The sequence below is a fragment of the Nicotiana tomentosiformis genome, chromosome 6 (assembly GCF_000390325.3).
Source record: "Nicotiana tomentosiformis chromosome 6, ASM39032v3, whole genome shotgun sequence".
Taxonomy (NCBI): Eukaryota; Viridiplantae; Streptophyta; class Magnoliopsida; order Solanales; family Solanaceae; genus Nicotiana; species Nicotiana tomentosiformis.
Window position 1 is genome coordinate 81,689,343 of NC_090817.1, and position 16,363 is coordinate 81,705,705.

Genomic DNA, 16,363 nt, shown 5'->3' on the forward strand with positions numbered 1-16,363 from the left:
AGTTCAATTAGTATTGAGAAAGCAAAATCGCACGACAGAGAAGAATATAAGTGAAACTTGTTCCTAAACTTCATAGCCTCTGGAAGATAAGCACAAACGTCTCCGTACTGATCCTCCAGGCTCTACTAAGTTTGCTCGTGAATCGTGAGACCTAGGCAATGCTCTAATACCAACTGTCACGACCCAAAATTTCCCACCGACGGGACCATGATGGCGCCTAATATTTTACTTGCTAGACAAGCCAACGTTAGAGAATCATTAAACCAATTCCTTATTCCCATTCAGTAATTAACAATAATTAACTAAGATAAAATATAATAAGTGCGGAATATCATAAAACTATATTAATTACTGCCACCCGGATCTGGAGTCACAATTCACAAACATTCTAGAATTTACTACAAGTAATAGTATAAAAGAAATACAACTATCTGAATGAAAGAAAACAGTAGTACACAAAAGATAGACGGGGACTTCAAGGTCTGTGAACGCCGACAGATCTACCTTGAGTCTCCGGACAGCAGACCAATAACAAAATCTCGATCACCCTAAGCCGGTATAGAAATCTGCACAGAAAGTGCAGAGTGCAGCATCAGTACAACCGACCCCATGTACTGATAAGTGTCGAGCCTAACCTCGACGAAGTAGTGACGAGGATAAGGCAAGGCACCTACAAATCAACCTGTACAATTTAATAGTGTATATACAAATAACAGAAATGAAGAACTAAACAGGAATTGTCGGGAGGGGAACACACTGAGGGAAAAACAAGATAAAGAACTACAACAGAATGATCACTGGAGCAGTCAATATACCATGAATCAACAGGAATAGTGAATACAATAAGGAAAAATGCACGGCATCACCCTTCGTGATTTTACTCTCAATCTCACCATAAAATTAATAGAAACGGCACGACATCACCCTTCGTGCATTAACTTCTCATATCATGGCACGACCTCACCCTTCGTGCATTAACTCTCATATCATGGCACGGCAACACCCTTCGTGCATTAACACTCACAATATGGCATGACATCACCCTTCGTGCATTAACACTCACAATATGGCACGGCATCACCCTTCGTGCATTAACACTCACAATATGGCACGACATCACCTTTCGTGCATTAACACTCACAATATGGCACGGCGTCACCCTTCGTGCATTAACACTCTCCCTTACCATAATGCAATGCATAAATAATAACAGGGAGATAGAATAACAAGTACAAACCTTACTTCAACGTTTGGTTCCATAATATCAATCTCAACTTGAAATAAAAACTCAATTATCACCAGAAAGTCCGTAAACATAATAAGAACGATAAATTGAACAACACTAGTATAACACGTAGCAATTAGGCATAGGAATGAGACAATACAAGAAAAATAGAGAAACATGGAAAAAAGATAAATTGGCAGCGCATAAGTACTCGTCACCTCACATATACGCCGCTTACATGAATTTCACTTAGCAAGTAATCTAAGGTTCCTAATTTCCTCAAGTTAGGATTAGACACAACACTTACCTCACTCCGAAGGCCGCTTAATTCTCAATCATAGCTTTTCCTTTGGGATTCACCTCCAAACCACTTGTATCTATTAAAAAATGACTCAATAATATCAAATACTGCTAAAGGAATCAATTATATTGAATAAATTAAATTTCCAAAATTCTTCTCCAAAAAGTCAAAAAATCGACCCCGGGCCCGCTTGGTCAAAACCCGAGGTTTGGACCAAAATCCATTTATCCATTCACCCCCGAGCCCGAATATATAATTGGTTTTGGAATCCGACCTCTAATTGAGGTCTAAATCCCCAAATTTCCGAAATTCCTAGTTTCTATCTAACCCCTAATTCTACCACGAAAACTCTAGATTTTAGGTTGATAATTCAAGAAATGTAATGGGTAATTGAAAGAAAATGGTTTAGAATCACTTACCAACACTTTGGGCAAGAAAATGGCTCTTGAAAATCGCCTCTACCCATTTGGTTCTTGAAAAATATTGAAGAAATGGCTTAAACCCGTGTTTGATTCTGTTTTATGCACTGGGCGATAGTGTTCATCGCGTTCGCGAGGCCACTGTCGCGTTCGCGAAGGGTACTGGCTGCCAAGACTTCGCGTTCGCGAGATCCTGCTCGCGTTCGCGATGGTTACTCCCCCCGGCCTTCGCGTTCGCGAGGCATTGCTCGCGTTCGCGATGAAGAAAGGGCTGACTCCCCCTCCCCAATGCCTAACACTACACATTCGCGATGGGCTTGTCGCGTTCGCGAAGGGTAACGCCCCCATCGCTTCGCGTTTGCGAAGAAGAAATACATGTCTCATCAGTTTACTCTCCGCGTTCGCGAGACGACCTTCGCGAACGCGAAGAAGGATATGCCAGACACCAGAATCTGCAGAAAACCAGATTTTTCCCAAGTCCAAAACATCCCGTGGCCTATCCGAAATTCACCCGAGCCCTCGGGGCTCCAAACCAAACATGCACACAAGTCTAAAAACATCGTACGAACTTGCTCGCGCGACCAAATCGCCAAAATAACACCTAGAACTATGAATTTAGCACCAAATCAAATGAAATTCTCAAGAACACTTTAAAATTTCTATTTTCTCAACTGGACGTCCGAATCACATCAAATCAACTCCGTTTCTCACTAAATTTCACAGACAGGTCTTAAATATCATAATGAATCGGTACGGGGCTCCGGAACAAAAATACGGACCCGATACTAACAATGCCAAATATCAATCAATTCTTAAAAACAAATAATTTCCAAACTTTTAATTTTTATCAAAAATTCATAACTCAAGTTAGGGACCTCCGAATTCGATTCCGGGCATACGCCCAGGTCTCATAATTCGATACAGACCTACCGAGACCATCAAAGCACGGCGTCGGCCCCGTTTATAAAAAATATTGACCTAAGTCAACTAAAATCAACTTTTAAGACATAAATTCTTATTTTTATCAATTTTCAACATAAAAGCTTTTCGGAAACATGCCCGTACTATGCACGCAAATCGAGGAGGGTAAAAATGAGATTTTTAAGGCTTAAGAGCGCAGATTCAAGTTCTAAAATATAAGATGACCTTTTGGGTCATCACATTCTCTACCTCTAAAACAACCGTTCGTCCTCTAACGGACATAGAAAAGTACCTGGACTGGTGAAAATTTGGGGATATCTACTCCGCATATCGGACTCGGACTCCCAAGTAGCTGTCTCAATAGGCTGACCTCTCCACTGTAGTCGAACTAAAGGGTAACTCTTTTATCTCAACTAGCGAACTTGCCGGGCTAGAATTGCCACTGGCTCCTCCTCGTAAGTTAAATCCTTGTCCAACTGGACAGAGCTGAAATCTAACACATGGGACGGATCACCGTGATACTTTCGAAGCATGGACACATGAAATACCGGATGAACACTCTTGCCCTTTTGATTTCGAGCTGAAATCAAAAGGTTCGGTATACCTAGGGCTCAACTTGCCCTTCTTTCCGAACCTCATTACACCCTTCATGGGTGATACCCGAAGTAACACTCTCTCTCCGACCATGAATGCAACATCACGAACTCTACGGTCAGCATAACTCTTCTGCCTGGACTGAGCTGTGCGAAGTCGATCCTGAATTATCTTGACCTTATCCAAGGCATACTGTACTAAGTCTGTGCCCAACAACCGAGCCTCTCCCGGCTCGAACCTCCCAACTGGCGACCGACACCGCCTACCATATAATGCCTCACAGGGAGCCATCTGAATGATCGACTAGTAGCTATTGTTGTAGGCAAACTCTGCAAGGGACAAGAACTGATCCCACGATCCTCTAAAGTCTATAACACAAGCGCGGAGCATATCCTCCAAGATTTGAATAGTACGCTCGGACTGCCCGTCCGTCTGAGGATGAAATGCTATGCTTAACTCAACCCGCATACCCAACTCACGCTGAATTGCCCTCCAAAAGTGCGAGGTAAACTGCGTACCTCGATCAGAAATGATAGACACGGGCATACCGTGAAGACGGACGATCTCACGAATGTAAATCTCTGCCAACCGCTCTGAGGAATGGGTAACTGCCACAGGAACGAAATGCGCTGACTTAGTCAGCCTGTCCACAATAACCCAAACTGCATCGAACTTCCTCTGAGTCCGTGGGAGTCCAACAACAAAATCCATAGTGATACGCTCCCACTTCCACTCAGGAATATCTAACCTCTGAAGTAAACCACCAGGTCTCTGATGCTCACACTTTACCTACTGGCAATTTAGGCACCGAGCTACATAGGCAACTATGTCCTTCTTCATTTGCCTCCACCAATAATGCTGCCTCAAGTCCTGATACATCTTGGCGGCGCCCGGATGAATAGAGTACCGGGAACTGTGGGACTCCTCAAGGATCAACTCACGAAGTCCATCCACATTAGGCACGCAAATACGACCCTGCATCCTAAAAACTCTGTCATCTCCAACAGTAACCTGCTTGGCATCACCGTGCCTCACTGTGTCTCTAAGGACAAGTAAATGAGGATCGTCATCCTGCCGATATCTGATGCGCTCAAACAAAGAAGACTGAGCAGCTGTACAAGCTAGAACACGGCTGGGCTCAGAAACATCTAATCTCATGAACTGGTTGGCCAAGGCCTGAATATCCAATGCAAGCGGTCTCTTACCAACTGGAATATATGCAAGGCTACCCATACTGATTGACTTTCTACTCAAAGCATCGGCCACCACATTGGCCTTCTCGGGATGATACAATATGGTGATATCATAGTCTTTCAATAGCTCCAGCCACCTCCTCTGCCTTAAATTGAGTTCCTTCTTCTTGAAAAAATACTGCAAGCTCCAATGATCAGTGAATACCTCACATGGCACGCCGTAAAGATAGTGCCTCCAAATCTTCAGCACATGAACAATGGCTGCCAGCTCTAGATCATGAACATGGTAATTCTTCTCGTGAACCTTCAGCTGCCGTGAAGCATATGCAATAACCTTGCCACCCTGCATCAATACTGCACCCAGACCAATACGAGATGCGTCACAATATACTGTATAAGATCCTGAACCTGTGGGTAACACCAATACCGGTGCCGTGGTCAAAGTAGTCTTGAGCTTCTGAAAGCTCGCTTCACATTCGTCTGACCACCTGAACGGGGCACCCTTCTGCGTCAATCTGGTCAATGGGGCTGCTATGGATGAAAAACCCCCTCCACAAATCGACGGAAATAACCCGCCAAACCCAGAAAACTACGGATCTCTGTAGCTGATGTGGGTCTAGGTCGATTCTAGACTGCCTCAATCTTCTTAGGATCCACCTGAAAACCCTCTGCTGATACAACTTGACCCAAAAATGTAACTGAACTCAACTAAAACTCGCATTTTGAGAACGTAGCATATAACTAGCTGTCTTTCAAAGTCTGAAGAACGATCCGAAAGTGCTGCTCATGCTCCTCTCGACTGTGGGAGTAGATCAAGATATCATCAATAAACACAACCACAAAGGAATCCAAGTAGGGTTTGAACACCCGGTTCATCAAATCCATGAATGCTGCTGGGGCATTTGTCAGCCCAATTGACATCACTAGAAACTCATAATTCCCATATCGAGTCCGAAAAGCTGTCTTAGGAACATCGGATGCTGTAATCCTCAACTGATAGTAGCTAGATCTCAAATCAATCTTTGAACACACCTTGGTACCCTGAAGCTGATCAAATAAATCATCAATCCTCGGCAATGGATATTTTTTCTTGATGGTGACTTTGTTCAACTGCCGATAATCTATACACATCCTCATCGATCCATCTTTCTTCTTCACAAACAACACAGGTGCACCCCAGGGCGAGACAAAATTAATAAAATCCGAACACCCATTCAATAACGAGTCCAACCATACCAAAATTACTCAATCCCTATCTCAACTCGACCTTCAAATCTTCAAATTATAGTTTACGAAATTTCTACAATTTTTTTCAATTTGTCCTACCTAAAACACTAATTAAATGGTAAAAACAATGATAGATTCATGTATAACAGTTGCACCCTATTTTGCACTAGTCAATACATGATTCAACTTGTGGTTTCTCTGTTATTGATGAAAGAGAGTCAGCCACCTAATATTTAAAGGTATACTAGAGTACCTATTTAATTGCTAAGTCATGTTCCTTATAGGTTTGCGAACCTGTGAGACTATGGGTAAGGGTTCTTATTCTTCTAAGGGGAAGGTGTTAGGCACCTCTTAATATCTACCCTAGGTAACTCCATAGGACTTAGACTAACTTTTTAGGAACCAGTTATTTATACTATGCTTAATTACTATTAGGGCATGGCTATATATATATATATATATATATATATATATATATATATATATATATATATATATATATATATATATATATTATTATTATTATTATTATTATTATTATAAAAGCATGAATACAATGTTGGTTTACAAAAATAACCTTATAATATTAAGCATAATAACTCACAATATAAGGATATAACCGAGATTCTAGACATTAGCCTTGTAATCAAATTAGTTTTAGGACATAATATTATACGTTAGGAATCCTACATGACAAGGTTCCAATGCAACATCTACGAATACAATGTTAGTGGACCAAAATATCCTTAAGATATCTTCCGATAAATAATTCTACGTTGGATAAAATTGTCAAAAGCTAAAATTTTAGAATTTGAAATTAACAGAGATTTCAAGTCTAAAATAAAGCGTGGTTGAGGAATCATCGTTTGCACAGGAAATCGTTCGCTAATGTCTCAACTTGAATAGGAGTTCATAGCAGTGTTTTTTTATTCTTTTTCTATATTTTATAAAATACTATCCCCACGAACTCTTCAAGATACCCAAATGCAGAAAAGATATAATTACTTTCGTGGCGTAGACATATAATATATGTTAGCATATAAACATAATACCTTTAGGAACACGTTACATTTCCTATTAATATAATTACTTTCGGGATAGAGACATATATTTAGCCGTGAATCCTATTACTTTTTGGATATACTACTTTCTATTACTAATTTAATTTGAAAATATTGTATTGTCCTATTACTAATTTAATTTGAGAATGTATAAGCACGAATACAATATTGATACACCAAAATAACCCTAAAACGTTAAACAAATGAACTCATAGGGAAATGACTAATTGTAATAACCTATATTTTGGACTAAATACCTTTTATGTTAATTGTTTTAAATATTTAAAATTTTGAAATTAATAAAATTTTATCTATTAAATTCTTATTAAAAATATGTAGGAAGGTTTAATAAAAATTATTTTTATAAGAATCCTCCGCATTAGCAATACATTACCACTCCATAATGTCCAAACTAAGAAAAAATAAAAGTAATGTTAAATGGACTGCATAATATATTTTTATATTATAATTGAACTCCTTTCCTATTCAAATAATATTTTTTTAATTAATTTTTTATGTAATATTAAAAATATACTCAATTATTAAAGAACAAGTAAGAAAATACTTAAGAATATAGATGTGTGAGAAAGAGAAAGAAAAAAGGTTGGTAAGAGTCAATGCCACTTATGATTCTGCAAGCATAAGATCTAAAAGTGGAATATCACATTGATCTTTTTACTCTTTAAAAATAAAAATTTTGGTGGATAAAATTATATTACGATTAAATATTCAAAACAAGTGATGAACTAATATTAAGAATATGAATCAACATAAAATAAATTATTTTTGTTAAGATCAAATAATTAAATCTTTCAATTAATTATTTAGCAAGAGAATTCAATTCAATTATTTTTTAAATTCATCATATGAGTAAAATATTTTTTCAAGTTAAAACAAAATCTTAGGGTACATAAAGTTATTCCATAAAAAGAGCGTTAGAGATTAAAAATATTAGAACACAACGTAGAAAGGGTTAGAATAATATTAAGAATCAAAATGTCATACAAGTGTCTGATGAAGCACAATCAAAGCTAAATTATGAACATGAATAAGCTTTCAAGACCATATTATAAAGAGACGATTCTGGTATAATGGGATTATCATGTGTAGATTCCTCCGGCGGAATCGAAATAATATTGATATGTCATGCATTACTTGCAAATGTCAGATCAAGAGGCATGATATTATTAGCAATAATAACAAGTGGTGTACCAACAACGATTTTATTTTAAGGTCGTACAACTCACTTTAGATCTAATATACCTCATCAAACAACTGAAATAACCATCATAAATATATAAAAGCAGAGCAATTGTGCTAAATTTATAAGGAAAGTAAAATTTATAATATGGAATGAAGCGCTTATAGCTAAGCGTCAAATGATCGAAACAATTGCTCGGAGTTTTAGAGATATATTAGATATCAATGAATATTTGGTAAAAAGGTAATGGTTTAGGAGGTGATTTATGTCACGTACTACCAATAGTTCCAAAATTAACGAAAGCAGAGACTGTAAAAGCTAGCTTGCCAAAATTATGTTTATGGCCTCAAATGAAAATGATTCAACTAACAAAAAAATATAAAAGTAAGAACAGATCCAGCATTCAGTAACTTCTTGCTTCGTCTCCGAAACGAAGTAGAGCATCCAATAAGAGATGATTTGGTTCTTCCAGAACACTTGATTATCAACCCCAATTGTAATAGTAGTACATTTAATAAGGGAGATATTTCCATCATTAGATTAAAATAAAATTTGCGCAAATTACATGATGGAAATTAAAGGGTTATCTTAGTTAGCATAAATGAATATGTTGATCAACTAAATAAAAGGTTGATTACTAAGTTTTATGGTAAAAATTAAATATTTTTCAATTTTTGACTTAGTAGAATATGATACCAATAATTACTACCTAGAAGAATACTTATCTACCATACAACTTTGTTGTAAAGCTCATTTTTTACGTATGTTAGTATCACCGTATATAAAATATACTATGTTAAAAATTGATTTTCTATTGCATATAGATTGATTCTGAAGAAAAATATGTTTGTCATACTACTGAAATACTTAGATACGCCGAATAGCTTATGTAATAGCACACAAATGGTATATAGAAATTTTGACAATAATGTTATATATGCATAAATTATGATACTGGTCAATGTGCTTCTAAGTATATGTTTATCCCCGAATTCAACTTTCATCTTCGAAACTAAAGAATATTCTGTTAAATTTGTGTGAAAATAATTTTCAGTATGTTTATATATTGCAATTATAATAAAAAAAGTACAAGGACAAATATCCTAAATATTGGATTATATTTATCGCAATATTTGTTCTTGAACGATCAACTATATGTTGCACTTTCAAGAGAGATATCAATATTGACAACAAGATTTTCGGTTATGGCAGAGCAACCAAAGCATTAAAAGGAAAAACACACGCAAAAAAAAATCGTCTAGAAAGAAGTGTTCGATAAGATACCATAACATTAAATACTATTAAACTATAATACGTAATTATCTAACTAACATGATCAAATTAATCATTTGTGTAAGTTCTTGATGTCCATTTATTTTGAATTTTTGTATTATGCTAATGTATAATATTTTTCGGCATTTAGATGATTGTTGTATTATTACACATAAAATTCTCTTATTAATTAAATTTTGTTATTCTTTCATATAAATAAATGTTTAAACCATCACGTGCCATTATTAACGTGCAACGCACGTTTATAGATACTAGTATATTAAAGGAAGTGTATATATAAGGGATGTGAGACTTAAGGAGGATGTGAGATTATAAAGGGGTTATTGAAGGTTAAAAGAGTTCTGAAAGTAGTCCATATTTCATAAGACTTGTAATTATTAAGTTATGGAAGTAATTAACTTAGAGAACAAATGTTTGTATGATTCTAAAAGATGTTTGTAAGAGAGCGATTCTAAATGTACCTTGATTTGAAAATTTGCAAAGGAGCAATCTTTGAAAACTTACTTGAGGCGACAATACCTTATTGCTTTTTTTAGAAAATCTGATTTCATTCCATGTTAGTAAAAACCAGCGATTCTTTTCTGATTTCCTTTTTTGAAAACGGGCTGGTGTTTTTGATTAGAGTCTGGGCTTCAAAAATCTTGAGAAAAAAGCGAGTGAGTGAATAAGATGAACAAATTATAATTAGCAGAGCGAAGATTAATTACTAACTAATTCTATTTAAATCCTATATTAGTTAAAGTTTGCATATGTTTCAGTTGATATTAAAGCATGAAGGTAAATCACATAATCTAATATATCAGTGTTAAATACATGATAATAAAATATGATAAAATGACAAAAGCAGTAGGCGAAAGTAATGAAACAGTAAACTAGGCTATGGAAGCAATGAATAGTAACGAAAGAAATAAGGGAGATAAGACTGGACTCTGATGGCTGGGCCTCAATAAGGTAGGCCCAGCAATTGAAAGGCGGGCTATAGCTGACTAGATCCTCCAGAAAATGCAACAAAGCTGGTTTGGGTCTGAATTTCTTAGGAACTCAGTATGCCCAAATATGTACATGCCCAAAAAGAAAGAAGGTCATTAGATATATATTCCACATTCTCAGCATATTCAAACATGTATGAAATATATATAGACAAACAACTGAACAAGAAATTTATCAATATTCGAATACTATGGAAAATTATATTAATATGGTAGTTATACTCGGCAAATAATTTACATTGAAAATCTTTCATTGTCATTAAATATTAAACCCCTAAAGAACTAAATGTATCAATGAATTAAGGGCTAAGGAGGAAGTTCTACTTAAGGTCGATGCTCCCTCCTGACACTTCAAAGTTCTCAAGGGATTCAAGGCCCAGGGCAATACTTGTGTTGGGGAGGGCATCCCAACTTAGAGTTAAAATTCACTCCCAAATACCCTTAAGCACTAACAACATATTTTCCTTACAGGTTTAAATGACAATGAGGCCCTTTCAATATAAACTAAGTTCTTTAGCATTACCTACAACAAAATATACTTTTCCTCCTAACTTACATATAATCTACATTTGACACCAAACAAAATACATATCAGGTGCAATTAAGGATCTACTTTCGAATGCATACAAGAAAAGAACATAAACATCACAAGCATGTTGTAAAGGTCTAAACATTAGAGAAGAACATATTCTAAGGAAAGGCAAGCTATAGAAGTTCATATATGCAACAAACAACAGATACAAGTGCTCTTGTTTCTGGCAAATCAACTGTGAGCTGATTCGTTTGCTTCTAGCACATACATGGGTTGATAATACTACTTAACACTTTAAAGGTAATCAATGAAGATTCAAACAAAGCAGTCATGGCTAAGCATTTTTACGAGAGTTATCAAAGGAATCAGGAACCAGATTAGACTCTCAATATGACTACAAATTCACAGGTTTGAACATGGAATCCTTAATGGCTCGACAGAGTTATATCCTTAACAACATTAACCCCTAACAGATCATCATACTCGCACAGTATCAACAAAAGACCTAATAAGATTTAAGAATCAGATCTAGTTTCAAATCAACAACAGGGAAATGACTGTGGTGGTTCTAGAAAAAGCAAAAAATCAGGAATCAAACAGGAACATGCAATACCTAGTTAGTTATATGAACACTTTAAGTGAAGTAATAACTTCATATGGACATGGAAGCTTTGCACATTCAAGATCAATTTAAACATGCCATGAAGAGAAGGAGTTACAAATAATGGGAAGCACTGTATTAAAACAAGTTTAACCCAAACATAAGTCTAGTTCAGCATCATGTTTCCGTTTTCACAAATTATCACTTGGTTATTAACAGAGTAACTAAGTCCTATTTTTAGGGAAGACAATCTTAAAGATATAATGTATGTCAGCCTTTTAAAGACCAATAATAACTTAAATAGATTGGGGACAAGAAGGTATTATACCAGGTAAGTTTTGAATTGAATATACAACTGGAGATGTTAACTAATCAAGAAACAACCAATTTCAGCTTAGCAACAACTATCAGTCACTTATAACAAATAGGATCATGACTTGTTTTATGAAGGAAGGATAAATTAATTTTAACAAATATATATAATAGGACTACTGGGATTCATGAAGAGAAGAAAATTTGATTCAAACAAACCGGGTTAACAGATGCAACAATACCTAGATAAGAATGTCATGCTAAGGGTGGCAAGTGGGCCGGGCCCGGTCCTAAGTGGGCTTTGCGGGCTCGGTCCTAAGTGGGCCGGTTCTATGCGGTCCGGTCCTAAACGGTCTCGAACTTCACGGCTTATTGCTGGAACCGGCTCGGGACCGGGACCACGAACTAACGGTCCCGGGTTAAGTGGGCCTAAACGGGCCCGATAAAAACTTTCTATTTTTAATTTTTTTACTATAGAAGTTAGAGAAAAAAAATAGTAATAAAGATATATAAGCTATATTCGATTTATATACTATATATACATCTTAAAATATATATATACTATATTATATATACATAGTATATATCTTAAAATATACTATATATACATCTTAAGATATACTATATATATAGTATAGTATAGTAGATCATAAGATATATATACATCTTAAGATATATATATATATCTTAAGATATATAAGCTCTCTCTCTATATATATATATAGTAAGATGTATATATAATATATCTTAAGATGTATACTATCGAATATGACTTATAAACTATGTGTATATATATATATATATATATATATATATATATAGACACACACACTATACTATATATACATAGTATATTCGATATACTCGATATACATATATATAAGCTTATATATATACTATACTATACTATATATACATCTTAATATATATAAGCTATATTCGATTTATATACAATATATACATCTTAAGATATATATATATATATATACACACACACTATACTATATATAAATAGTATATAAGTCATATTCGATAGTATACATCTTAAGATATACTATATATACATCTTAAGATATATATATACACACACACTATACTATATATACATCTTAAGATATATATATATACACACACTATACTATATGTACATAGTATATAAGTCATATTCGATAGTATACATCTTAAGATATATATAATATATATAGTAAGATGTATATATATATTATAGTATAGTATAGTATATACTATATATACAACTTAAGATATATAAGCTATATTCGATATATTCGATATACATATATATATATATATATATATATATATATATACTATACTATAATATATATACATCTTACTATATATAAGCTATATTCGATTTATATACTATATATACATCTTAAGATATACTATATATACATGTATATCTACTATACTATACTATATATATATCTAGTATACTATGTATATATAGTATATCTTAAGATGTATATATAGTATAGTATAGTATATATATAAGCTTATATATATATGTATATCGAATATAGCTTATATATCTTATGAGATGTATATATAGTATAGACTATAGTATAGTATAAATATAAGCTTATATATATATATATATATGTATATCGAATATAGCTTATATATCTTAAGTTGTATATATAGTATATATATACTATACTATACTATACTATACTATATATACATAGTATATAAGCCATATTCGATAGTATACATCTTAAGATATACTATATATACATGTATATCTACTATACTATACTATATATATATATATATATATCTAGTATATCTAGTATACTTAGTATATCTTAAGATGTATATATAGTATAGTATAGTATAGTATATATATAAGCTTATATATATGTATATCGAATATAGCTTATATATATATATATATATATATATATATATATATATATATATGTATATCGAATATAGCTTATATATCTTATGAGATATATATATAGTATAGACTATAGTATAGTATAAATATAAGCTTATATATATATATATATATATATATATATATATATATATATATATATATATATATATATATATATATATATATATATAGATATATACAGATATATATATATATATATATATATATATATATATATATATATGTATGTATATCGAATATAGCTTATATATCTTAAGTTGTATATATAGTATATTATATACTATACTATACTATACTATACTATACTCTCTATATATATAGTATAGTATAAATATAAGCTTATATATATATACTATACTATACTATATTATACTATATGTATAGCTTAAGATATATAAAAAGACAAAAATATTGTAAAGAGATATTCAAATCAATGCGTTATATTTTTATTATAGCATTAAAAATCATAGCAATATCTTTCTTAGTCTTCCTCCCCCTATGGAATGAGCACAACAAGGTGCTAATACCACCATTGAGAAGAAAAAGAAACTAATCAAGATGTGCCAAAATACAAGTTACATATTAATTTACATGGTATCTCTTACACATTTCATAAATCCTTCAAGGTCCGAAGGAATTTCTGTTGGTGGTGGCGGAAATGAAGCTTGGTCATCACCGCTTCCAGGCGAAGCATCATCCTCCGCAAGTTCAGCTAGCATTTCTTCGTAAGCTTTGTCTATCTTTGGTTGTGATTCAGCAAGTCCAAAATTTCTTCTTTCCGAACGGATCCAATCTCTGAAAAGTACTGAATTTTTCAAGCTCTCCCTCATAGACGCTTTATAATCACCGAGTTGAAGTCTTGCTTGACTGAAAGCGCTCTCTGATGCCACTGTTGAAGCTTGAATAGTTAAAATATCTCGGGCCATCCTTGAAAGAATCGGAAAGTATTTTTCTTTGTCCTTCCACCATTCCAAAATATTAAAGGAGCCGTCGGGATTCACTTCCTCAATTCCCTGTGACAAATAAACTTCAAGCTCATTTAGTTGTGAAAAATCACTAGTACTAGAACCTTGAGAACCCCTGAACCCTGCCCAAGCACTAAGTGCTCTTACTCCCGCAGTTCTTTTAGATGATTGAGAACTAGAAGAAGAAGGAGTTGGAACATTTGGTCTAGCATGATCTAATGCAACTTGATAAGCATTATAAATAGTTTGAACATTTATTTTAATTGAGGCTATTGCGTTCGGAAGTTTAGACAACTCCTCATCTTCAAGTGCTAAACCATTATAAATAGTTTCATACCAAAATTGAGGACCTCCTAATTTCATAGTAGGATTTAACAATGCAGCAATACCATAAATAGGGGGAATAGGGAAAAAATATTTTTTAAACTTTTTTCTCATGGAATCAATAGCAAGATTATAAATTTCCCCACCCTCTAAAAAATGATCAAATAAATTTGCAAGTTCTGCAATATAAACTAAACAGTTAGAAATAGTAGGATAATATTGCCCAGAAAATTCATTTGTAGCAATATGGAATTTTTCTAAAAAATCTACAAGCATTTTAACATTAGCCCAATCCGCATTTGTAAGGTGCTCATCATCATCACTTACATGAGCATTAAACGTTGAGTTTATGGGGTTTCTATATTCATATGCAACAACTAAACTTTCATACATGTAATTCCATCTAGTTGGACAAGGTTTAGGAACCTTTCTTTCTCTTAGGCCAAATTCATCGCATCTTTTAAAATATTCTCTAAGTCTACTTCTACGGTTTGAATAAAAAAGCCAATTAAGAGCCATTTTAACCTTTTCAATTTCAACATTTAAAATTCGCATACCATCACCCACAATTAAATGATAAATATGACAAATACATCTAACATGAAAAATGTTACTAAATACAGGACTTAGTGTAGTGGTAAGCAATGCTACAACATTTGTGTTACTAGTAGCATTATCCATTGAAACTGATATTATTTTATCACTAATGCAAAAATATCTACAAATATCCACAATCGTGCTAGAAATAAACTGCCCTGTGTGACGTGAATTAATTATTCTATAAGCAATAATGCACTTTTGCATTATCCAATGCTCATCAATCCAATGAGTGGTAACAGTAAGGTAATCACAGTCATTACCACTTCTACCAATACCAGTTGTAATAGCAAGACGGCAATTTATATGAGTAAATAAATAGCGTAAATATTATTCATATTCATGTTTATATTTATAAATATCACTCTTTACGGTTGTGCGAGGAAAACCTTTATAAGTAGGATTATAAACTTTTCTAATATAATGCACCAAGTGGGGGTTAGAAGGAAAACTATAGGGTAAGCACATAACAGTAACTATTTTTGCCAATTCTTCCCGATATTTTTTTGGATCATAATATAAAATACCACCGGTAACAGTGTTAATTCCCGGTTGAAATTGATTTGACCCGGTACTAAGGTCAGCCTGACTAGGTGCACTTGTCCCCTCACCCAAAGCTTTCATACGAAAATATCTAGCTTTATCTTGAGGGTGTAGCAATATGTGTCTAGTCAAACTTCC